Genomic DNA, 26,275 nt, shown 5'->3' on the forward strand with positions numbered 1-26,275 from the left:
ATCCACAAACAGTCTAAACCCAAGGCGGGATTTGAATTTGGAGCCTACAGAGTATCCCCAATATTCTGTGTTGGAAGGTAAATACGTGATAAACATCAACGCTAGTTTCCTTCCTCTGTTAGTCTGTTTTAATCTGAGGGACTAAAAAGTTAATTACTGTCTAGGAAAGTGCCTGTAGGCAAATAAGAGTGTAGGCGGTGCGGAACCGCATGGCGGGCTTGCCAGGAGAAATCCTTGTCACCTTGTCTCGGTTTGGGTACTTAAAATTACTTAACTGAGATGTTACAAATATGGCGTCCTTTAGGAGATAATGCATCTGCCAAATGGTGTTGACTTTGGTTTTCTGTGTCATAAAAGTGCAGGCTTAGTAAGGCTGAGCATATAATGGTTAACTAGGCTGTTTAACCCAATGGACAAGTATTAAACACGAGATGGTATTTTTTTTTTACTCAGGAAGTAATAAGATCGAGTGTTTCAACACAAGGTGATCCAGGCAGGGTGCATGCACGTATTTTGTCGGCCAGGAAGTTCCTCTTATCCACACGGCAGGGCTAAGGTCAAGTGTCTTTTGTTGACTGACCTTGTCATCTTAGATAAGATCCAGATTAGTATATGGAAGGTATTAACTTGCTTTTTAACTATGATGGATAAATCGCAATTATGAAAAAATCTTACCCTGTTATTCGATTCTACGTAGAACATTGTGGCGAATCACTCTTTTTGGGAATCCCTTAATAAGATTAAGTAAAAATAATACGAGTAACTTTGGAAATGTAATGTTCGTGAAGACAGCTTTTGTTGGTTCTGTTAAATTTGAGGTTGTTGTCGACAGTACACGTTTGTTACTTAACAAATAGTTATTACCACGATAGCTAAAAATAATTAAATATTTCGAAGGTTGAAACGCCTACTCTAATGAGATGTTTGTTTAGTTTTTCGCCCTGAATACGTTTATTGATTGACTTATTTCCTTCATGATACATACGGAAAAGATCCTTTTTTTTAATGACAAATAGTACAATCTACGATTTAATTCTCTTTACAAAAACCCTAAACTTCCCAAGTAGTTTCCACGTTATGAATGGTAAGCATGTAGAGTTCCCTTCAACTGCCGTAATAAGGGTTTGTATTTCCTAACTTATAGTTATATACAAAACACACAAAAACAACAAAATCAAGCGTCGAGTTAAGACGGTATTGTTCTGTTCGACCTCCATATAGACTACGAGGTACTTATTATTCAATCAAGGAGCGGTTTATACTAACGCTTCCTCTTGCGACTGCGACTACGATGGAAGCTACTAATTAAACAAGAGAAATCGCAATCAGTTCGTCCGGATTATGCAACTTTGAGCAAAACCTTGAGACAAATATACCTTGACCACTTCCTTTGCATGTGTCCACATGACCTAGCGGACGTCAATAATAATCATAACATTGCCATTGACGAAAAACAAAAACAAATGTGGGGACTCTTTATTAAGTGCTCTACATACGTAACTGGTCTAGCCCGGTAGCGTCCAGGGTTTCATGCTCAGTCTGTAGAGCAATGCTATAATATCATCGAGCTGTGGTTACTAGAGTAGATATCCAAATCCAACCCATATAAACCATCTGTAAAATAGTTCAATGTGCCTCTCATATCAACTATTTCCTTTTGCTATCACCAAATTTATACTTTTGTTCACTATTATAAAAATAACATAAAGGATGCTACGATTTGCAATAAGTAGACTTGCAAGTTTAGCTAGATTGAGTAAAGTCAGTACTTGATCAGTCTATGGTTCGATTCAAAGTTAATTGTTATTATACAACTGGATATAACCTGAAAATGGAATGTCTATTTGTACTCAAACTCAGATAGTCGATCGTTAAGGTACACTTGCTGTTATAGTAGTTAACGCAAACGCGACTTTACCTACGACAGTGTTTTAAATTACTTAAATCGCTACTCATAACTTCTATGTTTTTGTTCATAACCTCTCATTGCCACAGACAGTGATGCAACGAAACATTGTACAGTACCCTTGCACCACTCAACAATTAAATTGGCCTGACTGAACAGCTGATTAGTCCTAGTTCGAATCATTACAATTTTACTTCTTCTCTCTCAATCCTTGAACCTCATTGGTCCTTACCCGTGTTGTTAAGCAAAATTATGCTGTTATGTAAGTAAACAATGCTGTCACGTGAAACTTTTCAATTCAAGAACTGAACTGAAACGGCTATTCTACAAAACTGTCGTTGGTAAAACTTCAACAGGACAGAACAATATTTTGTCTCTTGCTAAGAAGACACATTGTTTTCTAGTTTAACAAGCACTCAACACCAAGATTAGTGTGGGCCGAAGGGCTCATTTAGGTGTTAGTCTGAGATAATTAGGTACATTACGTAGAGTGTTTGAGTTAACAGGCTTAATCTGTGTGTTGCCGGTACCGTTGTAGGCGTTATATAGTAAAGTAAAGTAGTAAGGATAGTGGAGTATTGTAGGGTTGGTCTGACACAGGAGTTTTCCTCAAGTCGAGTTTGACTTTTTACTATGGAGTTGTTCTGTTAAAATTATGTCACAGTGTAAATTTGTTATTTTCCTTTACTAAAACAGTGATCTGTATTAGTTGACCCAATATTGTATATCCAGTGGTGTAGGGAAAATCAAGTGTTCAAGAAAAAGAATCATCAAGGTAACATTTTTATAGTCGAATTTTGAAATGTATTTTGTTGGTGATTTCCCATAAATTAGTATATGTACTAATTCGTTTTAGTTTTTCTGAGATCTACTTGGCAGTGGAATGTGTGTTTAAGAACAGAAGAAAGAGGTAGACCGGAGTTCATATTTTTGAATTTATCATTTTGCTTTTTTACTGTATTTGTTACTCAGGGGAGGTTTTTACCTTGTATTTATGTGGTTTAGGGCAAAACTTGCTAGAATTTATGTCTGTAGTCTGTTGTTGTTTTGGAGCACTATTTTCTTGAAAGCAAAACGTCGATGTCGAAATTGAGATCGTTTTTTCTACTGTTGCAGGACCAAAATAGGACCAGGGGAGTAAGATTTTGTTTGAAAATGCTAAACGATTATAAATACGTTGCCATAATTAATTTAAAACGAGCTTCATATTTTGAGTTGTTTTTGTCTCTGGATCACAGAACAAACTATAAAAGGTATCAAATTACCTGAGTACTGCCAGGAGTGATCCTGTTGGTCCTTACGGATTACGCGTTTCGAGGAGCTTAAGTCCTCATCATCAGATCTTGTACAAGAAACACATCTATCACTTCGAAAAGGTCCTCAAAAGTTTAAACTTTTTTAAAGTTTAAATATAAAGTTTGTATTTAAACTTTTGACGACCTTTTCGAAGTGATAGATGTGTTTCTTGTACAAGATCTGATGATGAGGACTTAAGCTCCTCGAAACGCGTAATCCGTAAGGACCAACAGGATCACTCCTGGCAGTACTCAGGCAATTTTATACCTTTTATAGTTAAAACGAGCGTTATCATGCGTCCGTAATTATTGGAGACAGATGAAGAAAATGTCCCATTCAATTCCAGTGTATTATTTGCTGGTAAAACTATGGATTTGTCAGAGATATATTGCTGGAATTTGTCATTACGTTGAGATATTCACATAATTCATCTCACTACTTAACTACGTTGAGTGGGAATCGTATAGAAATAAACAGCTATACGCCCAACTATACGCCTACACATTTTTGACTAATAACTTATTTTAAGTTGGTACGTTAGTACTACGATCATCCTAATTAAAATATCAAATCCAAACTATTGTGTACTGATAAATCATCACGAAGAAATTCTTGTCGGTGTCTGCCAAGTCATTGTAGAATCTATTGTTGAATTGTATAACCCGCGCATTGCTGAATTAAACACGTTGGCGAATCGATTGGGTTATGGTCGAAATATTAATCGGTTTTCGTAACAATACACGAAGTTGTATAATAGGTGCAAAATGGGCTCATGCTTTCGGAGATTAGCTAATAGGCTCTCACTGAAAACGTCACGTATCCCCATTTACAGTCTGTTGTTTATCTACAAAACGTTTGATGAACTTAAACATTTAATAGAATGGGTTCGACGATATTTTAAACAAATTTGATGAGTTTCATATAACTTAAGAATGTTTTCAGCTAGATTAGATCAAAACGATTCTTAGATCTGCCACGTGGAGTTCTTTAAACTGTTTTATAAACATTAAATTATTGTCATTTTAGTATTTATCTAGTGATTTGTTACGTGTAAGATGTAAGAAATGTCGGTTTTAGTATCAGTCGTTTCAATTTACAACTATTTTGCAAAGACTTGTGTCTGGGATTCCTAGTTTGCTAAACAAATTGCTACTCGTTGGATATTAGAAATAAAAACATTACAAATTCGTCTATGAGTTGGTTGTATTTGTGACCCTCTTCAAAACCGTTCTTAATAGCATTTATTAGTAGTATATTGGCTAGTTAGTGATTTCTATGGTAGGGAAGTTGGTATTCTAAAAAAAGTATCACCTTTAAATAACGTAAAATTTAGTTGTGGTATGATTTCAGAGTTATTTTACAACAGCTCATAGTAAGTTTTTAAATGCGTTTGAAATTGAAGTTTGTTAATCACAACTCAATTACACCGGATGACCTACAAATCCGTATACAAAATAACATAATTTCTACTTGGTAAAAGTCGTGGATTAATTTCACCGGCTGAGCAAAGGAAACATCGTTTAGGGAAATCCTACATCGCCCCGTTGTAAATTAGACATAGTAAGTTGTGTCGGGGTGAAAGTGATGCCATGAATATGAGTTTGGTAGGATGTCCGTTACGCCCCAAATATAACAATCTGGCCAGAATGTGGTCCGCGAACTATAATAACTGCCCTACTTGGGGATGATATAAATTGGAAACTTTCTACCGACAGTGCAAGTGAAACTTTTGACCCTGACTGGTAATTTGTGAATGAATACCTTAATTTGGCTTAAGCCACGTATTTGCACTTTCATTCTTGTAGGGAAAACTCTAAAGTAAGGGCTGTAGTTTATTAAATCAGTACTAAAGTAAATAGCGCATTGGTTAGCGAGATTTTTTGAATTAAGACCCTAATTTGGCTACAGGAATGGTATTTAGATTTTTTCCTTGTTGTAAAATTAAAAAATGTCATCCAGTCAGTTTATCAACTTATAACTCAACTTATAAAAGTTATTTAAAAAGGTTCAAATACCTGCTATTAGGCAATCCAACGTTGTTGTAAACACTAGTAGTTTCGGTGCCTTTGTGTCACCATCATCAGGCTGTACAAGGACGGTTTTCTTTCTTCATACGAAGAGCGTCATATTGATTAAGCGTAAATAATATACTTTTAAACATGACACAATCACGAATACGAGACATTTATGGTAACTGGTCAATTAAGAAAACAGACGACGCTAACCCGGCGGAGTTTGAGTACAGAACATTTAGATGATACAGCCTGATGATGGTGCCACAAAGGCACCGAAACTAGTTGTGTTTACAACAACGTTGGATTGCCTAATAACAGATATTTGAACCTTTTTTTTATATTATTTGGCAATCCGTAGGCTGACACCTACAATGAAGTTATACAAGTTATTGAATAACTTGATCTGTAATTTATAAAGTACGATATAAAAAATTTCTAAATGTAGTTTTATGTTATTTCATTATTTTTCTTGTGTGGAAATTAACATGTTTAATGTGATTTAGGCAAAGCCAGTTTATTAAATAGCTACCGAAAAAGTTAACAGCTTATAGGACCTTATCTCCAATTAGTGAAATTAGGCATCGATTAGGATATAGTGATGTACTGGCACTATTGTCTGCAAATGTAGGTTACTTGTACCTGTACTTATCGGGAAATTAAAAAATAAAGTATTTTCTGTACAACTTCTTTAATAATTCCGTACTAGGAAAGTAAAAAACTTATTGACCGAACTTCCTGTTTGAACAGAATTAGGTAATAAGCACGTTCGGTGGGAATCCCGGCATACGTTACCACTTCTGGGAATTAGAGGGAAAGTGAGATGTTATGTATGTTTAAGAGTGTGACACGAATATTCCCGTCGCTCGAAATCGAGCTTAGTCCACGCTCTGAACGATCGCAGTCAATTTCTTCATCTTGAATGAGAAAGTTCAATGGTTTTATGTTATTCAATTTCGCTGTAATGTCTTTACTGATTGCTGACGACTAAACTCAATATACATCTTTAAATATGTTTGGAGTACTGCAGTGTGATTCATTATATTTAGCATTTAAATGTAACCCAATTATTCACATTTTATGTATATTATTTAGTAATTCACGGGAGTAGAATTTATTGGTTCTGCTAGAATGTATAGAGTAGTGCAGTGCACAGTGTACGTCGAGGTTATGATTTAGGCCGAATTAAAATTATAAATTCTAAGGCTATATTTTCTTATTCTGGACCTACATATATGAGGGGGCTCACAATCACTATCTTTTAATTATTTATTAATCTTTTAATTATTTTTAGTTATACGTTTCTATATTATAATGTAAGTCAAGTTTCAATTAATTTCATAATCTAAAGGAGCATTTAAACTTATATTTAGTCAAAATATAACTCCTTCCTAGAGTCTCGTTAGATTATAAATGTAAGTAAATTACAATAACAAAGCCATTACAATAGTGTAGAAGGCTAGAAGGTCTTTACAAAACAGTTTGCTACCTACATATTTGGCTACGTCATCTCTAAAGCTTTTACGGTGTTGAACCAACGCAAACATATTCAAAGAAATGGTAAGATACGTATTTAAAAACAAACTGATTTTTTGCCTATAACTCTAAGGTTTATTAACCATTTGTTTCTTGTTATTTCAGTCATTTAAACTCTCGTTTAACCAAATAAAACGATCCAATCATAACCAATAACTCGTCCCCTAGTTTTGTAAAACTTAACAGTAAAGCACAAATCGTGAAATCAACCCTCAAAAAATAGAAACAAAACTTCGTCAACACTAGTGATCAGTGTCACCGGACATGAACTAGACACAAAAAACTAGCTTCAAAAATTACAAGGATGAGAGGTCTAATTGCGTTGGTTAGTCTGTGATAAAACTTACATTTACTTTATACATGACAAACAAACCACTCAATCCAATTAATGTACACCTCATAGCGGTACACGGATACGAAAACAAGTGATGAAACCTAAAGTGAACATCTGATTGACGTGACCTTCGATATAATTTGTTTATCAATTCTCGCATTCAGGTACCTCAATGGCTTCAAGCCTTTCTATAGTAACATAAACAACATGAACACGATGCGACAGTTCACTAAACCTTTCACTTGAGTCACTGACGATACACGGTGTCGCAAACGTGGCGATTACGAAAGTTGACAAAAACTGTCGCACATTACAACTATCATTATACGGTAATGTGTTCAGGTTGCCTGGTCTCGTTGAAGCGTGTGACTTATGTTCAGACGTTAAGGGTTCAAATACCACCAATCGCTGATGTTAACAAATGTATTTTATATTTTTAAGGCCCAGTGGATCCCACTTTGAGCTATTTGTCGACCTACTGTATCTAAAACAAGACTAAATAGTTAAGTCTCCTAGGCGAATAAAATGTTCTGTGTCTTTGAGAACTCTTTCTACTGAAAGACGTACGGTTTTTTTTATTGTGTTTCAATATTTAACATTTACACATATCTTTTTTAGTTATATCTTTATTGTTTCAACTTATTTTGTAATTTTTCATTTTTAACTATAGGCACTAATTGCTCTGATCCATTATTGATTAGTCCTATTAGTGTCCATCTTTGGTTCTCCTACTTCATATGATCGTGCAGACAAATGTGTGGAATATTTATGGACAAATACGTGAGAATGTTAACTTGTCAACACAGGATAAAACTCGTTTGCTTTTTTTTGTATTTTGTGTTTTTTTTTTATATGGAACTATCGAGACATGGCCTTGTTATCTAACGTCAATTTTTTTGTTTGGTTCAGATATAATGACAATGTTTTTATTAAAACTTAGATGACCTCATCATACTCGTATATGTCTGGTGTGTATAGAGAACACAGCAGTTGTTCCAGTAAAGTAGTTCCTTCAGTTTGTCGCGGTAACGAGTTACGAAATGTATAACAATACGTCTTCTGTGACTTTCGTTATTAAATTACAAGATGGTAGTAATGTTTAACTGGGTTTCTCCCGGAAAATATGCCCAAACAAGTGACCATGTAGACTTTCTATTCCGTGAACTGGAGAACGCGTACTGTAATCAGCTGATTACGTACAACCTGCGACGACGGGTCACGGCGACCAACTTTGTCGAAACTGTTCAGTTGTACTTTGTACTGGATTCAACCAGTCTTAAACCCGAGTCAAGGCGTACAGAACTGAAGGCCTGTATCCAAACACAGACATTTCGATAGTAGACATCCATGGAAATGGACCAGCTGACGCATTTTTTTTTTAATAGAACATGAATGGCCCACTTACAAAGTGTGCTATAGACTAAATATCTATTTTTCTCCATTAGTTTATGTTGCTTCGATAGTCAATGTGGCGTAAAAGGTGATATAGTTAACAATAAATACTTCTTAAACTCTCAATAAGTTATCTACACCTTGATAACCCAAATCTATACATCGATACATAAATCTGTTATGTTAACCTTGTGCACATATAAAACCCTTATTTTTGTTTATTTGGTTACAAATGTTCAGATTTCCTATCATGCTGATTTCCAACAAACCTTTAACTTAATTTCTTCATTATACGTATTAGTGATGTTACTTTAAAAGGATCAACTTTAAAAATGGATGAAGGCTTGAATGTGAAATGTTTGTCATATTTGAAGACAATGCACTGAAGTGGCTGTTTATATTGTTTCAATCACTCAGCTAGAGATACAACTGGATGTAGCACTGAATGAGAGAATTACGACATTGACCGTTTGTATTAGAGGATAAAGTACGTTATTGTACCTAGTGCCTTTGACTATTAAAACAGTATCCAATAGTCAATGTTATTACGTTTGAACTAGAGCATTTTGGGATTGTACATACATAAAGCCATCATCTGATTGGTACCATCATAACGAAGCTTATTGTCTCGATTTTCTAGCAGAGTTGCCATGGGTCAGTCTACGTAGCTAAACTCCAGTGTTGTGTTCACTATTGTGTGTTACTCAGTTACGATTTAAATTTAAACAGCTGATCGTTCAACAGAGATAATTAATTATTGGATCTACTTCACGCACTTAGAGACATTGACGTTTATTCCATCAGAAGTCTTAGTAACAACGTGTTCTTCCTATTTTTTCCTGCATACGCCTCATAAGTGTCCCAATGTGCAAGGAAAGCTAGAAAATGCCATTTCTCTATCGACAAAACCACGGAAACAATGGACAATCCAGCCACGTGCACGGTAGCTGAAGAAGCGCGAAACGTCGAGGAATTACTCTATTTCACGCAACACTGCATTCAATTAGTGAACGAACGAGCCGAAACAATCGTCTACTCCTTTCTTTTAGATTCTCACTTGCGATCTATAAGAATTTCTCTCGCATTAAAATAACGAAGTGATAAGCATGCAATGGCTTGGTAGTAGAGAGTGATTCAGTTTCTTGTTAGCTTGTCTAACTTGGCTTCTGGAGATGATTCTGTTATTTACGTTGGTGATTTAGATTTTGCTTTGCAAACAAAGTTTAATTCTTGTTAAAAATCTGAATAAAACACGTCAGCTCACTTCTCACAAACAATCAATTGTGCCTCTACAAGAACCGACTCAGTATCAAGGGTCTCCCTCGATTTGAGACCGTATGCTTTGATCACATGAATTTCATGTCATTGATTAAGAATTTCATGTATTTTCAGATTTGTAATAGGAAATGTAGCAATGACAATTATTATCGATTCTGTTTTTTTTGTTTTTTTTTTCAGTAAATGATACTGTGAAGACACATTGCAAAGTGCTTAGGTTTCTTCAATTCAAATGTATCCTCGACATTCGCCTAGCTATGATACACACTATTTCTGTAGTCAGTGATTAGCGTCATATTACAGTAGAACGGAATTCTTCAGTTAAGATTGTGTTATAATATTTGGACCACCATTTTTTTTAGATGTTGACAGAAACAATTTCACGTTATCTCCATCAAACGGCACTAAAAAACAAAAATCAGCCAATAATAATGTTCAGTTAACTTATTAAATAAGTATAGGTGTCTCAATATTGCATTGACTTTTGGATAGCCAAAGCATGAAGTGAGTTCTCTTCTTGTTTACGTAAGCATCTAAACAAAAACTATATTCGTCTTTTATCCATCGCATGAGGTTTAACAATTGAATATGATGAATGATATTGACACGACAGTAGATATTGATGACCAACAACAACAACACTGGCACGCAGGTATGGGATTCGTGATTGATGAGCTACGTACTCTGACGAGTCCTTGAGGCAATCAACAACCTACGCAGTGTCCGAGGCAGGATCATAGTTAACGCAGGACGCAGGACGGTGTCTGGGCGACTTCCTTATTCGCGTAGGTTATTGTACTTTGCAGACAACTGCCAGCTGCTGTTTCTTCTCGTTCATCTTTCAGTAAGGTTAACGTACACTGGGACTTTGCTGATTCTTTCGAGATGTTGGATCGAGCTAGCAGCCCCCCTAGGGGTGGGACTGATTACATATTACATTATGGAATACGAATACTGCCCGAATTAGAGTCCGGGCAGGACGTGAAGGAAAAGGACTCTTCATCTTTATAAGACTCTAACCTATGGGTCTAGCCTTATATCTCAATGCTTACCTATGTCAACTCTCAGTACATTATACGAAAGCCGTCATGGAGGAAGTTTTACGCTGGTCAATGTTGGCTCTTTTAATTATTAAGAAGCACCGTGCTGAATTGAAAAGGAAACAAACGTCTCGGCGATGGTTATTATCTAATTTATTTTAATTTTTGAGTGTTTTGCTTAGCCACCTCATCGATTTCTTTGAATTTTACCAGCCACAAATACGGAAACCTTTTATAAAATTAAATTAACTTCGCGAGAAATATTTTCCGTCGATCATCCGTCATTTGAACAGTCGATATATGCACTGAAGAGTTAAGAAACTACAAACTATAACTCGGTAAAATCGCCCGAGATGCGTACATAGATGTGCTCACATGTCGAAAGAGCGTCCACACAATCCAACCACCAACATGAGATGTGCTGTCATGCAGACATTTTACGGGTTTTACTCAAACTTCACATCATCACATGTCGTCGCAGAAATTTACGCACACTTCAATTTTGTTCAAATATGCGGTCCATACGCTCACATTTATCTGCGCAAATCAGGTTTATGACGGCATTTACGCAAAAAGATGTAAGCTTGTAGACAGGGCTTTATACCCAGGCAATATGTAGTGAGTATGCGGTCTCAAAAACCCCTGGGCCTACGACCTACACCAATACCCATCTATTCCCAAGATCTTTTCCCAAATAAACGAGACACGACTTAAGTTCATTTTTCTATTCTAGAATTGTTCCGAACAGGTAGGGAAAGGGAGTTTGATGGGGAGTGAAGAACGTGTACGAGCGCGTCGTCTTCTGAAAAAAATCGAACAAGATATTATATTTTCCGATTTTCTTGATACTCAATCCGATGAATTTTGCTCCTGGCTATTAGATATGACTACATTTTACAGGGGTGCACGACCAATGATATCGCCATACAAAGGAGTATATATTTTTTTGTTTTCTGATTTTGAACTAAATCTTAAGTGTCTCCTTTTTTGGGCCAGATGGTCCTAGTTTTATTTGCATTTAATTTTGTTTGGAATTTGTTTCTACAGAGAGACTTACGAGAGTTGTGTACCTATTGTTTTATTATACATTTATTTTAGGGTCCAAGAAGCTAGAAATTGTATTTTAAAATGTTAATACGCCAGTTTTTAGTCCAGCTTCCTCGTATCTGACACGTTGAACCCTCCTCATCGATGCGGGATGAAGACAATGCTGTATTGAAGACTGGAGACAGAAAGTCTAGACTAGTAAGACAAAGGTGGTGGGAGTGTCACCAAATTATTCCACTTGCTCGCTTATGTTACACAACTTCCTTTACTCGTTCTGGTATACTGTATACTTAGCAATAGCATCATAGTCAATGATCATACCTATAGTCTGTGGGTATATAGTAATTCTCATTGCGTTTTTTCTCCCAAATATAATATGTGTGATGGATGAGTGTAGATTAGAGTGAGCCAAAACAGATGTTGGAACTTCCTTTCTAATCGTCGAAAGAGGTTATAGGTTGTTTTAATGTAGCCAATTCACCCGGGTGCATATTTGTAAACCGCCACGACTTGAACTCAAATGAAAATCTATTTTGAGACGTCTCTAGTACACAATTACAATATTTACATTTAGTCTAATCACGGAAAGAAAGACGTCCAATTCAATCTTTAAGACTGGAAAGTACAATTGGGTGTGCATTTTAAGCTATAGTTTGGCCGCTTAGAAAGCGACCTCCTCCAGCATTGGTTTAGCATTAGCGCGCAGGTCGTTTTCTAAGCGGCCGAAGTATAGTTATGAATGAAGGGTGAGTGTAAAATATAACGAGACGACCTGCATTGCTTTGTCACCGACACATTAGCCGTTTCTTCAACTACTACCATTAATTAAATAAAAGTCCTGCTATCAAGGACAGCTGGGCCCAGCTTCGAACCACGAAAAAGCTACTGAGTTTTCTCAGGACCAAACCAGCTTACATTGGTTCATCTCACTGTGTTAGCTCATTTATCTCTGGTTATTCTGTAGTATGATATAAATGACTGTTAATAAATGATCTGAGATTGAATTACTTAGAACAATCGTGAAGCCTAATCTATAAATTTGAAACTGTCCTCGTTATTCATGAAACCTTTCCCCATAAAGTTTTAACCCGCAGATATGAGTACTTTTCCAATGCAATCGCAATCAAGTCATTAGCTATGCTATAGATTAGATAACAGCAAAACTACAAAGCATAACTATTGTTCTGCTATCTATAGAGCGGTCCATGAAATTCTCCATGTAAACGTTGTGATTCATAGTCAGTGTGGTATGATTAATTAAACAAGTTAATGGTTTTTACATTCTTTGCCGTTTATGAACCAGCAACTATATATACCCATGACGGCCAGGTAAAATATTTAAAAGTGTTTTTGGAAAAAGATAATTTTTATTTTTGTGTGTGTTCATTATTTGTAACCACCGATGTGTTTGTAGAGATATTGTGCTCTCCCGCGACTCGACATACAAAAAACCTACAAAACTACTTCGGAGATTTAAATAATATTAACTGTTTTATAACACATCATCCTCCTATGTCAAATTTTACCCTATTAAAGTTGTGGTGTAACGACTTATTTATTTTAAACGTTTGTAATTTTTTTAAGAAGGTCAGAGATAAAACAATAAAAACCGATGGGTCAGTCGTATTATTTGTATGTAAACGTACCCTAAAATCTAAAATAAGAGAGAAATATTCATTCAACATGAGCGTACTAAGCGTTTCTGGCAGTTTAAAATGTTTTATATTTTACTGTAGGATGAAAATGTTCTATGGCACGTATTCAAATTCAAGGCTTTAACTAGTTTAACTGACAATTCTATTTTATCCGTGCGAGATTTGCCAATCTCATAAAAAAATTTCACCAGTGTTATTTATAAAGTCACCCGGTGTTTTTAAAAGTAACCTTAAAGATAATATGGATCAAAATTTAACAATTGTTCACTTTTCCGTATTACAACAATATTAGAAAATATTGATGAAGAAAAAACATAATTTTTCAAGTACAGTATATGTTTTTCAGTTTTTTGGCGTTATCTCTCAGCAAGCACTTAAACCCCTAGAACCGTCCGTGTCAAGTTTATAGCCTAATCTCTAGACCTTGCAGTTGAGAAAATATTGAGTAACTAGTGTTTTGAACTTCATGAAGAAAGTGCGGATTATAATTGATTTTAATTATGTACCTATTCCGATAACATAGAATACTGAAACCTAACAAATGTTTGCAACGATCGAGATTTCACATCGCCTCGTTAGTGCGAAACTCTGATCTATAAAACTTTATTTATCAATTTGCCCGATTCATCCTGTGAGAACCTGTGGCGCTAACCACGGGACCATTAGAGGTAGAAAGTGTCGATTATTGGCCTTACATGTGGTATATCAGCTGACGACAACAATGCTTCACAAATACACCACTTTCCCTCATCTTCGCGCGGAAAGTAACACCTATATGGCTGCTATAGTCTGTAATACACACTACAAACTCAATGGGCAATTTGTCGCTTGTATAATAACTGATGTTTTCGTTCATTTGTAACTTGTAGAATTTCAAAAAAATATGCTGGTTAGCATATTGGTATTTTTTAGTCAAGACAGTTTAATTTGTTGTTTATGCTAATATAATATTCAATTACTAATGTAGTTCAGAACTTAAAGTGTCACTAATTGTTTAGCTATGTGCTAACTTAACATGAATTTTGATTCAAACTGTATCCTCTTATCTATTTCTTTTGCATACTATGTACTATCATTGTACTTGATACTTCTGTTTTTAACGATACACACATCACTGTGAAGTAGAGCTATTGTAATAAAAAATGTTAAAACGTGACCATTCATGTGTACAATCACAAATTCAGAATAAAGGGTAACAAAAACGTGGCTTCGCTTCATTCTTTTTTACCAGATCAACCAAACTATTTCGTATTCGTAATTCGTGCACTACACCTAAGTCATTTGTGACTTCTGCCGAAGTACCATGTCAAAGGCTTCATGAATTATAGTACATTGTATGTTTGTAGTCAAATGACTAGGCTACACTGACTAACCAAACATATTACATTAGTGACTTAGTACCGTTCCCGTAATGCGAGGGATAGGGCTAGGTAACTTATATTATGACTAACTTACTCAATGCCTAGGCTGCACTGACTAGGCTAATCGTGTTAACAGTTGTCTTCCTGCCTGTCAATGAATGCGACAGCTAGTCTATTGTGTAGCATGGAACATATGTGGCTTGTGTTATGAAAGTTATTTAATCAAGATCATCATTTGACATAACTTCAATAATTGTAACCCTATTCCACCTTTTTAAACGATATTCCCCCCCCCCTGTTTTAGTAAGTTCTGTATTCTAGTGCAGTTATTACAGAAAACTAGTTTAATTTTCATATTAATTTTAGAATATAGTTTTTTATTCTGAGTTTTCGAAATACCCAGCAACATATTTTATGTGGTTCTATAAAATACATGTACAATCTCAAGGCCACCAGTGCCTTAGCATTTTGATCCTTTGAAACTGAGCAGCTGTCCTTAATAGAAAGTTACAGAAGTCATCTCAACCTTTCATCATATTTAGATGAATGAACTTTCAGTTACGTCTCCGTCGATTTTTGAATGAAGTAAAGTATGTTTGTTTGTGATTTACCAGAATCATTGCATTAATTCAGTCTACTGCACTTTCACAGTACTTTATCCTGTGGTTTCCTTTCTATAATCGGTCAAAGGGCGTATCAAAAGCGGGAACCGGAGTTTTGCCAACGGGTGTCAGGTAGATGGGGGGATGCCTTCGGCCACCTCTTGGTGCGGAGATTTGCCAACGGTGGTGGTGGGAGAAAGAGTGTGACGGAGGGAGAGAGAGAGAGCGATTGTCAGGGTTGTCTACGCTTGGCAGTTATGCGCTTGTCGCAGTGGGTTAGGTTGGGTTAGGTTAGGTTAGGTTTGGTTTGGTTAGGTTAGGTTAAAAATTCAATACATTTCCTTTCACAGTCAGAGGTGCATAACTCCATTACTTTGAACACAGTCAGCATCCTGCCTGGTTTGTCCACCCCTAGCAGAAACCACCCTCACGGTCACGTGTAATCTCTCTCTCTCCCCCTCCCCCTCTCGCGCAACCCACAACCGTTGGCAAAACTCCGCAGTATGTGGAATTCATGGATGGGGACCCTTTCTACCTGATACCCGTTGGCAAAACTCCTACACTCATCAAAGAGTAGCCATATAACCCCAGTAATTTAATTCATAGGTTCCCCAGATTCATGTCAATAGTAAAAGTTAAAACATCGTAAGGATCGCTGGTCAGTGGTCGTGTCCTGCATCCTGTAGAGGTCGTCTTGGTCAACCTCGCAAACATTCCGTTTCTCCTCCAGGTTAGAAGTCATCTGATCAGAGGTCCCCTCATCTCTCCTCGAAGAAGGAGGAATCGTATCTTGTAAAAACTCTGTAATACTTAAAATGTTTAATAGCATTTCCATTTCTCAAATGCAATCGTCATGCATTGTTGAGGGTAATTAACGCATCTGTGTTGGTTTCCCTCAAGGTATTTCTATTGTACCACTATATTTCCTCTTGCTTGATATATAGGTACGACCCTGATTACAAAAATAAAACAAATTAATTAGACCATAAATAGCAATTTGGCCAGGTTTTCAAAAATTTCGTTTTACATGGTTTGAGTTTGTTGGGACAGTGTTGGTTTAGGTTTAGATGGTTGTGATCTATGATAGTGATTAATCCTGTTGATTCACTCTATAAACACAATCGCATCAATAGACTTGGCGACGACAGATTTAAACAATTGCAACTCTCATAGAGTACAAAGGTAACTGGGGAAGTCGGTCGTTTGATGCATCATCCTCTTGACTTTCTAATTAGTCGTTTTGAGAGGGAGGGATGTTCAAGGAATGCGCCCCGTCAGGTGCGGGACGAGGGTTTGATCAAAAGAGCCGCCAACGGGGCCGATGCACCTGACTAGCTATACCGAGGTCGGTGGGGGATGGACCCTGGTCTATGAGTAGGTTAAAGGTGTTAACATTTTGAATCAATTTTGGAGGTAAAATATATGTCATGAATTTTAGTGGAGGGAGAAATTTTGGTTCAAAGAAGCGTACGCCTCCTTACGCCTAAGCCCTCCCTCGCCTAAGATATATTTTTTTAAAGTAAAAAAATAGTTTTTGAGGTCTGAAAGAGAATTTTATGGAAACTTGCTTCAAAATAAATGTTGTTTTTTTAACGCAACTGTTTACTTTCTAAATGTCGACTATTGGGGGCAAATATGTAGTAAAAACTGGGATGAATTTTATTTAGAAAACTGTTAATATTTCACATAGTGAAACCACCAAAAAACATTTAAAATTGTAGATAAAGGAAATTAAATAAAAAAAAAACTCTGTGTCTTTATTGTTGTAACACGGATTTGACGTGTTTGTTTATATATTTTTGTATTTGTTAATAAGTTAAGTTTCATTTTACAACAGGCTTACCAGGCTGAGAGGTTCGCCAAGAATTTGAAAGGAAGTTCATGGATCATTGTACTAAAAAAAACCATATTTGTCATGCTCCAAAAAACGAAACAAACAGTATTATCACACTATGTTAAGAGTTTAAAATGATCATGCACTAACCATTCGATAAGCACTGACCGTTTGATTACATTCACAGATTAAACTGGACACGATCATACTTCAAGTGAACCTTTTAACTAATCCCATCATCCCTGACCCAAATAGAAATTAGTAATTCCAGTCAATATTACCTTTCGCGTCACCCCATCAGCCACGTACTCGAGGATCGCAGCTACCATTTCTGCAGACTCTGTACGTGCTAATGTCCGCTGAGGCAACCATCGCACTCTCTCACGTGAAGGTCCAGAGAATGCCAAGCGCCAAGAACCAAGGCAAGGTGATCCAAGAGTAAATTTGTTGATTGAGGTCATCCGAAACCGGTAACCACTAACCCAGGCTAGCGGTATCCGGACAACCAGTGCGTAGCGTTGGTGTTGGCGTCCCTCAAGGTGCTACACTCGGTCCGCTATCTTTCCTCTTGGATAAGTCGTTACGATCATGATTACAAAAGCAAATACGGAACGAACTAGGCTAGAACTAACAATGTGGTTTGGGTTACCTCTTCCTTGACGCAGTCAGTGGCCGCTGCGGTTTCCGAATGTGTGCCATCAGTGGTAAAATCATACGAGGTTTTTTACCCTTCCGCGTTGGTTATGGCATGTTTTTTTTTCTATTATGTTTAGTCATTGACTTAAAAACCGCCCATAAACTTAGTATCTTTTGGTAAATTTTATGAAAAATGTTTCAAGTTGGTGTTTTAACTTCTATGGAAAAAACTTTGAAACAATTGATCATATTTACTGGAAATTTAAGTAAAACAATCGAGTTTAATCCGCTGCGTTTAACCGGTTATTGTAGACCCAATGTTTATCTATTGTTATAGAAGCTTAGAAACACGAGTTTTCACATTCTTGACTGTAAAAGGTAGAAGTAAACCTCCTTTCCTCTTGTAAAATCTCACGTTGGGGAGGTTTCAATGCGCTGTTATTGACATAACGTTTCTCTCTTAACTTTACTTTGGGGTAGCTTTTACGGGTAGCGTTTTACTTTTTAACCATATATAATACTATAGGATAAGCAAAAGCTTGCTAATATATTGATATATTAAGTTCAAACTGTATTAAAGCTGGTTAAATAATAAGAAACAAAGCGTAAACAACAATACTCCCTTTTAATATACCGGATAGAACCAAATAAAATTGCGTTGATTGTCTGCAACTAATCCATAATGAACGATTAATTTATAAAAGGGAATCTATACTTGAAATGGTTTACGCTACAGTTAAATTTGACAATTTACAGTAAAATATTACATAAAAATAAAAAAGTTATTATTTCTCTTAAACGCAATCAGTTGCTAAATAAAATCATCAAAAGAAAGTAAATCGCAATGGGCTCTTTCATTTGACCACTGTTGTTTCGCAGTTCAAGTTTGTATGAAATTTCTAAACCCACAGTTTCTCTAAATAACTATTTCCCAAGCAGTATTATAAAAATAATGATTGACAAAACCGGTTGTTGGTCGGGCTGAAGTCATGTTGCGTTTATTACAACGAATGACTTACAATGTGGTATTAATCTCCCCTTTCACTCGCACGATGTCGTTGTCTCAGATCTCTCCGTGACTTTACTATACTTAGTGACCTCTAGACTCAACAGCTGGGTTCATCAATGAAAGTGCACGACTGTTGTAGTTGGGGAATACTGTACGAAACCCCGTTGTAACAAATCAGCTGTCACATTTTCTTGTGTTATAACTTTGATGGTTTCTTTTGGGACAGCAACGTAAATTAGGCGTGTATTTTAGCAGAATACGAGAAAAAGATAAGTGTAAAATAAGGTTATATGATCTGTGTACCTTTGTTACTAAGACCAGCTGTTTCTATATTACCGATTATTGAAAGCCCGATGTTCAAAGACAGCTGAACCCCAATTTTGATGTATAGGTCTGTTACTGGATTTCCTCAGAATTGAACTGACGACTTTGATTTCAGGAGAGCACCACAACCATCCAACTACAAGTCAATTCAATACTAGGTTCCCTTAGTATGTGTTTAAACCATCAGTAACATAAATCAACCAACCAAAACGTAATTCTTATTAATTGCATTCAAAATTGTCACTATTACTATTGATAACTTCCATTTACAGTTTGATATTCACCCAATCTCAAAATATCAAATGATGTATGACTCTTTTTTATTTAAAGCGTTCTATTGTTTTATCACACATTGTGATGGTAGCCACCCTTTCTACCTGAACTACTTAATATTTGATCAGGTCATCATCCACATCAAATTTAATGCACCTTTTATTTAAAAATAAATGTTTGAAGTCTTTGACACAATATGGGCAATAGGCCATAAGAGAGAAGCTAACCACACTAAAGTATGCAACTAAGTTTTTTTTCATTATTTGTGGTTGGTCATAAACAACTACATGCTAGGCACATGCAACTAAAAGGTTAGAAAATGTCTTACTGATCTTAGAGCACAAATTGAACTCAACAAAAAACAGTTTTTAAATGGTTCTCAAAACCGTTGACTGTAGTAGTCAATGCCAGTGTGTTTTGAACGGGTAGGTAAATACCCTACTAAAATTGGTTGTATGCTGTTAAGTCCGTCCAACTACAATCCATCCTATCATTCAATTAGTCAGGCCGCGTAGAGTTTAGAGTCTGTGACGTCACGCTGGCCCGTTGTTGATTACGGTTATCAGCGCATTGCGGTTCTCCCTGTATAATGTCCGACCTTCATTGACCTCGTAGCGCCACTTTCGAAACTCCCACAAATCGCTGCAAGTCTCCTCCAGCTGCTGGCAGAACGCTCGTCGTACCTATAAAATAGGCCCTACCTATAATTGTTGCAGCCTGCTTTAAGTTTTATAGGTTAACAAATCATGATGTTTGATAACATCCGATTTATCAATACATAGCAGAACAGAAATTGAAAACTTAGTTCTATGAGATCATATAGTGTAAAAAAAGTTTTAACTATCTAATTTAAATCTGTGTGGACATGAAAGAAGAAAATGTAATTATCATGAAATATTAGTTGGTTTCACTGCATAATTTTAATTTAATACAGATTGATGGGGTAAACTTAACTTTAGAATAGAATTTAACGTCCCAAACTTATGTTACTAAATATCGGAACAAATTTAGTATCCTGTAGAAGCTGTAATCTATACTATAGGATCGACTGGACTTGAAAGATACACGGCTTGTAGTAGATTGTATTTTAGCGACATTCAAGAGTGTTGGAAAAAGTTAATTATCCAAGTGATTTGTAATCTCTTGTTGATTATCTTACAAAGGTTTACAGCATCGACAAGAAATAATTTTCCAAGCTAAGTCACAATCGCTTATTAGTTTATCATAACAGTGATGGACTTGGTCTACGAGTTTTAAGTCTAATATGAACCTCAAATACAGGGTTCATAGTATACTCTTGTATATACTCTTCATAGTATATACTTCTAGTTTATACATATACTATAGGGTATAGGGGTCAATTACAAGGGAGAGTGTGGGATGCAGATGGTATGTGCAGCTTGGTTACTAAGATCAGACGTTTCTTTAGCGAGGACCGTCCAATTTTTCCCCTAAGATGCTAGGCACGAGCCTGGGATTGTTTTTCCACATTGCTTCAGACTAGATCTAGGGGTTGCGGCAATATCACTTAGATAAAATTCATTGGTTATTTAACGGGATTTGAACACGGGACCTCAGGGACTGAAGCCCCGCGCTTTAACCACTAGACCAGCTCGCTCCCCTAATGACCAAGGACATTTAAATCTATGTAGAACATAAACCAACATTGATCATTAACCAGTGAGTTGACGTAGAAGCAAACTTTTGTTTGGGCAGTTGCCTTCCATAGTATAATCTCTTTTGCTGTTTGAAGCAATTACTTTCGTGCACTGCTGGTGCAGACAGCGTGTCAGTGGGGCGAGAAAGTCAGTCTGTGGTCTATGGTAATGGTAATGGTAATGCCACTGGCGACGGTATGGTTATGGTTACTGACCACGCCACACGAGTACATGCGGTTACCAGTGCGTACAATCTTACTTGGATTGGCCTAAAATGTGGACAATTTAAAATTTCAGATAATCATTTTAGTCGTGACGTGATCGTGAAGTTTTTTATTTATGTTGGTCACGGGATGGATCCTATTTAACCTTGCAATGATGTATAACTTGGCAAATTTTCAAATGATGGCCAATGTTGTTACACATGTTGGTATTTTTCGTCTCTAAACATAAACAATTATTGCTCTGTTTTATTTTATTAGTATCAGCTTACTGCAAAATAAAATTTAGACCTATTGGTTTGCATGTACGCCAATCGAGTTGTTTCTCTCTTGTCCATAAGGCTTCTATTACTTATGAACAAATTTTTCACAAATTTGACAAATTATTCTAAAATTTAGTCCTTATACAAATAAGATATTTAGGAATAATGCAGCTGTTCTATCGTAAAACCGACGTAGAAATACAATTGATATGTACTCATCTTTGATAATACAAGGATTTTGTAATTTGTAAATAAAAGTGTTTCATTTGATATAGTTTGAAAGCTCATCAATAGCTCTGATGAAAATATCAAGAATAATGATTTAAACATGCTTCTACTGATTTTTATGAAATGTTATTTTCTGGAATATCGATTCAAATATCTTCAAAACTTAAGATACTGAAACTGAATCAGTTTTCGTCTGGAATGGTGGTCTTGCAATATAATAATCTACAAAAATACTCTAGTGTCTAGGTTTTAAATTCAACGCATGGACACTTGGCCAAGGGTTGTGAAATACGCACAGTAACTATTTGTAATTTTGCCAAAGAACATTGTGTATTCAAGCATCGTAAGATTGAACTAGGTCATAGAAACATACATGAGAAAGCTTATAACCAAAACAATTAATGGCGTTTGATTGACAAAAATATATAGGAATTTATTTAAAATTCTACTGTAAAACCATTGCAATATTTACAAGTTACCATAAATTTAATGGCATCATAGCATGTAACAAAAGAACACACATTCGCTTTTTGCAATATGCCAGTTCTTCTGTTCCTCTATGTGATAAGATAATACTCCATCATGCATTTTACATCTAAATCAACAAGGAGTTTTTAGGAACATTTCAGAAAAAATACATTTACTATTTTTCAAGTTACGCTTGTCGCCAATAGATCATCCCAAACTAACGCAAGATGAGCATTGCCAGTTTTGATAACCATAAACCCTTATTTTGTTATGTAAGGTGTATCAAGTAACATATTTAGGTTAAGGTAGCAAATATTGAATATGCTAATCTGCTAGGTCATGTCTTCAAGGTAGCACGGCGGGAAATCCCGATACATGAAGTGCGTCAAGCTTTTATAAGCCGGTACATTTAGTATAATTATTGCACTATTTTAAAGACTATGTGTAAGCAATAACGTCCTATACTTTCCATGTTTTCTCCTCCAATCCTCTAAATAAGCAGCGGAGACTTTAACGAGCCGGTAAAATGAAGTCGCTAAGTCGACACGACCATTTCTATATTACATTGATGTGTACATATTTAACTTGTTAAGTAAACCAAAATTTGCGTATCATGTTGGATTCTGATGAAATTACACAATAAAAAAATTACATTTATGTTTAATCCACATTTATTTTAAATCCACAATGTCCTAAACATAAGAGAAAATAAATTATTGTGATAGTGTGACCAGTATGGAGGAAACTGCATCAATGTAAAATATGCGTTGAGGGGCTAAAGAAGATTCTTTTACCTATAGAATTGAAAAATAATCAGCTAGAGGGCGTCAAGAAAACCAGCTGTAAATTGTTCTTACGTCGAGTGTAAATAAGGGAATGAATTTTGAGTAGTTATCGATTGCACTAGACTTATCATTGCATTTATTGTTCATCAAATAGAAATGGATAGTGCCGTATGCTACAGTAGAGACCAAATAGTTTAATTTCTCGGTAGTTATTCGTTTATATACAAAATTTAGCTATTGTTTTAGCTTTCTTTTAAAGGTAAACAGCATATACTAAACAGTTTGTACTAACAGTATATTAAATGTTCGTTTAAATAATGGTACAGTATAGGGAAATTATAGTCCATCACGTGGGTCAAGGTGGTTTTTCGACACTCAATAAATCACCTCAACTCTGTTTCATGAAGAATAAGCTACTACGTCTATATTTTGAGAATGGTGAATCAGGACAAGAATTCCCCATGTTATTCGGGTACATTTAAAAATAGGAAATTATTATGCTCACTGTTGATTGGTGTAATGGTAATAAGAAAATATCGGGGAAAACAATGACTCATCAATCAATGTTGCGGATCCTGATGTTTCTGCAACTTGTCGATGGTGTCATGTGTTTGCCACAATATGGAACAGACAGAGCAAGAGAGAGTGGTCGAAGAAAGAGTTTACGAATATACGGTAAAGCGCATGATATATATTCTTCGATAGTACTTTATATATCGATGGGTCATTCTCATGTCACATTTCCTTAAAACTTTTTCGTAGATCCAACTTAAATTAAATCAATTATAATACACCCAAATCAAAGTTGTTAAAAGTTACACATGTTATCGGTATTGATATTGTACTGAAAATTGTGTTTACATTATGAAAAACTGCTAGCTTTGTAAACCATTCGTTTTCAGATTAGCTTAGCAGGAGCAGTTGGAAACCGAAATTACCTGCGAGGCAGATCTCATAGTGGATTTTGAGAAAAGATCGTGTACATATCCAACTATATTCACCTCAGAAAATTGTAATAAAATTAGTAAATGTTATTTGTAAAACAACATATACTGTAATCTATTATTATTTATGTTTATGATAAAATGCGCTTCTTGATCGTTTCCGAAAGACTGTAGTAATGTAACAGTTTCTATTATACAAACATAACACAAGTTTGTTGGTTCCTCTGGCGTGGTTATTCACCTTGATACTTCTTTACTAGTTGTCTAAGGAATGTTCTACTCTTAGATAAACACAATGACTAACACAGGCATTTCTATTTCAGGCTTAAGGCCGCCAGCTTCTCTCACTCACCGCCCATCAAAACTAAGTGAGTAGAAAATCATTGGTTTAATTCAACATTTGAAAAGAGCAGCAATCTGTATACTATGTTAGTTTTGCCATACATAAACTATGCTAAATAAAATATTTCATCTCGACGCTCTTATATGATCGACATGAGGAAATGTTATGCCCGATTATGCTCGATTACATTGATATTTCTTGTTGTTTTGCGAACTTCAGAACAATTTTTGACATAATGCATAACGCTTGTCTCTTACAAGCAAATAGTAGACTCCAAATTCATGGTGAATCAAGAAGAGAACTTTAAGTCGACTTAAAACGTACTTCACGGAATTATAATGAGTCTATTTTGCTGTATTAAATTTTATTTTCTTTACCTTTGCCAGTAATAATCAATGTGTTGCACAGGTGCTAACTAATATTTCACTTCGTGTTGCTTTATGGGACAGGCTGTAAATCCGGTCACGACATTATTGATCTCTTCTCTTCAGTGCAAAATTATCATACCTTTGTATGCAAATTGCTGGTTTGGTATTGCATTCGTTCTGATTTATGCAACTTGTTCAAACTTGCATCATGAAATCATATGCAATAAGATGCAAAACAGTAGAAATTCGCGTATGATTCCATTATATTTTATTAAATCTGTAATGTTACTGCAGTTTCAATGTAAACGGGTTAGTTTCGATTAGTTTGGTTTTAAATATTAGCATAGATTAAAGGAGTAGATATTTAATCTATGATATTAGTAGCTAGTTGGATTTTTTACTTTTGTAACTACCCTTTGAAAAACCATGACAATGGCCCATTACTGTATAAGAACCATTATAAGATATTTCCGTTTTGAGTCTACAATTTAAATCTTTGATATTACTTGAATAAGTCTAAAGTATATTCAATTTTTTTACAATAGGATATGTCTACAATATATTTTTAGTGTTATTTTTCCTAGTTGCATTTCCAATTTCCAATGTTATTTTTTGCTTTAAATTTTTGCATTTATCTATTTTTTATTTTCGTTTAAATTAGTGAAAAAAAACTAAATCTGAATAGAATTTAGTGGGAAATTTTAAACCTCCAATCTGTGCTACTCATCGATATGATTGGAGCTCGCATCATTAATTTTGTCAGTAGTCAGTTGTTAATATGAGAAGACAGTTTTCACATTCAGAAGTGAAGTAGTGATTAAAATTGAGGAATGTGTTTACAAAGAAAACCTTACAAACCAAAGTTTTTGAGACTTACTGCTTTAAACCGTTCTTGGTCGAGTACATCAGAGCAGGTTTAACATGTCTCTGTAAATTAGAAGATTTGTGAATCCAATCCAGTAACAATCCCTCTAGAAATGTATTAAATAGACCTATATTTTGACCCAATGAATATAATTGTACTTTCGACAGGCTAATTGCTACTGCTTATGAGAAAACCTGACCTTGAGTAAATCTCTAACATGTATATTTGCCCGGTATGCTGGTATATTGCAGCACTGTGTTACACAAACCATCAACTCCCTGGTATAATTAGCGTCATTTGCCGATGCGGCGTCAATCTGGGACCCGCTGCAATTTCCGCGGCTTGGCGGGAGAAAGCTCGGATGCTGAGGGCAATTACGACGACGTGGGAACTTGCCAACTTCCGGCACTTTCCCGCCAATGTTGTACACAGAGTACACTGGTCGATGCTGTATGCCATTGATAGTACATATAATCAACGGTTATGCTGTACAAACGAAATTTTCCGTCACAGCGTCCTCGTGGGTGACCTGGATTTCGGCTCTTTAAGCCCAAAATCGTAGGGGCAAAAATGTCGTGAATCGTCGTTTTATTGCGT

The 26,275-nt window shown here is 35.8% G+C and overlaps 1 protein-coding gene across 1 annotated transcript in view; it reads left to right on the plus strand.

The window, feature by feature from the left end:
• Positions 1-26,275, plus strand: part of LOC129003134 (patched domain-containing protein 3-like) — a 69,830-nt gene that overhangs the window by 13,048 nt on the left and 30,507 nt on the right. The window contains exon 3 of the mRNA XM_054431377.1: positions 24,426-24,470. The gene's annotated coding sequence lies outside the window, so the exon portion shown is untranslated. The remainder of the gene's footprint in view (positions 1-24,425; positions 24,471-26,275) is intronic.

This window comes from Macrosteles quadrilineatus, unplaced genomic scaffold (assembly GCF_028750875.1).
Source record: "Macrosteles quadrilineatus isolate MER2022 unplaced genomic scaffold, UCM_ALF_1.0 Scaffold_9__3_contigs__length_116548681, whole genome shotgun sequence".
Classification (NCBI taxonomy): domain Eukaryota; kingdom Metazoa; phylum Arthropoda; class Insecta; order Hemiptera; family Cicadellidae; genus Macrosteles; species Macrosteles quadrilineatus.